Source organism: Triticum aestivum, chromosome 5A (genome assembly GCF_018294505.1).
Source record: "Triticum aestivum cultivar Chinese Spring chromosome 5A, IWGSC CS RefSeq v2.1, whole genome shotgun sequence".
Taxonomy (NCBI): domain Eukaryota; kingdom Viridiplantae; phylum Streptophyta; class Magnoliopsida; order Poales; family Poaceae; genus Triticum; species Triticum aestivum.
Genome location: NC_057806.1, coordinates 219487976 through 219489788, shown reverse-complemented (window position 1 = coordinate 219489788; position 1813 = coordinate 219487976).

Genomic DNA, 1813 nt, shown 5'->3' with positions numbered 1-1813 from the left:
TAGGGCGCGCCCTCCACCCTTGTGGAGGCCTCGTGGCTCTTGTGGCCCAACTCTTTTGCTGCAGAGGTTTCTTCTGGTCCAAAAACAACCATCGTGAAGTTTCAGGTCAATTGGACTCCGTTTGATATTCCCTTCCTGCTAAACTCAAAAAAGAAGTAAAAAACAGAAACTCGCACTGGGCTCTTGGTTAATAGGTTAGTCCCAAAAATCATGTAAAATAGCATATAAATGCATATTAAACATCCAAGATACCTTGGAGACGTATCAAGCATCCCCAAGGTTAATTCCTGCTCGTCCTCGAGTAGGTAAATGACAAAACCAGAATTTTTGATGTTTTATGGTACCTAACATAGTTGTCAATGTAATTTGTTTATTGTAGCATGAATGTTCAGATCCGTATGATTCAAAACAAAAGTTTAATATTGACATAAAAACAATAATACGTCAAGCATACTAACAAGGCAATTATGTCTTCTCAAAATAACATGGGCAAAGAAAGCTTATCCCTACAAAATCATATAGTGTGGCTATGCTCCATCTTCATCACACAAATTACTCAAATAATGCACAACCCCGATGACAAGCCAAGAAATAGTTTCATACTTTTGGCGTTCTGAAACTTTTTCAACTTTCACACAATACATGAGCGTGAGCCATGGACATAGCACTATAGGTGGAATAGAAGGTGGTTGTGGAGAACATAAAAACAAGGAGATAGTCTCACATCAACTAGGCGTACCAACGGGATATGGAGATGCCCATCAATATATATCAATGTGAGTGAGTAGGGATTGCCATGCAACAGATGCACTAGAGCTATAAGTGGATGAAAGCTCAAAAAGAAACTAAGTAGGTGTGCATCCAACTTGCTTGCTCATGAAGACCTAGGGCATTTGAGGAAGCCCATCGTAGGAATATACAAGCCAACTTCTATAATGAAAAATTACCACTACTATATGAAAGTGACAATATAGGAGACTCTCTATCATGAAGATCATGGTGCTATTTCGAAGCACAAGTGTGGTAAAAGGATAGTAGCATTGCCCCTTCTCTCTTTTCTCACATTTTTTTGTTTTTGTTTTTTTGGGCTCTCTTTTTTTGCCTCTTTTTTTATTTTATTGTTTGTCCAGAGTCTCATCCCTACTTATGGGGGAATCATAGTCTCCATCAGCCTTTCCTCACATGGGACAATGCTCTAATAATGATGATCATCACACTTTTATTTACTTACAACTCAAGAATTACAACTCGATACTAGAACAAAATATGACTATATATGAATGCCTTCGGCGGTTTACTGGGATGTCCAATGAATCAAGAGTGACATGTATGAAAGAATTATGAATCGTGGCTTTGCCACAAATACGATGTCAACTACATGATCACGCAAAGCAACATGACAATGATGGAACATGTCATAATAAATGGAATGCTGGAAGTTGCATGGCAATATATCTCGGAATGGCTATGGAAATGGCATAATAGGTAGGTTTGGTGGCTTTTTTGAGGTAGGTATATGGTGGGTTTATGGCACCGGCGAAAGTTGCGCGGCACTAGAGAGGCTAGAAATGGTGGATGGGTGAGAGTGCGTATAATCTATGGACTCATTATTAGTCATAAAGAACACACATACTTATTGCAAAAATCTATTAGTCATCGAAAAAAGTACTACACGCATGCTGCTAGGGTGATAGATTGGTAGGAAAAGACCATCGCTCGTCCCCGACCGCCATTGGTAGGTTTTTGTAATCTGAAAATATAAAAACAACAAGGTAGCAAGTGGTAAAAGTGAGCGAAAACGGCATTGCAATGC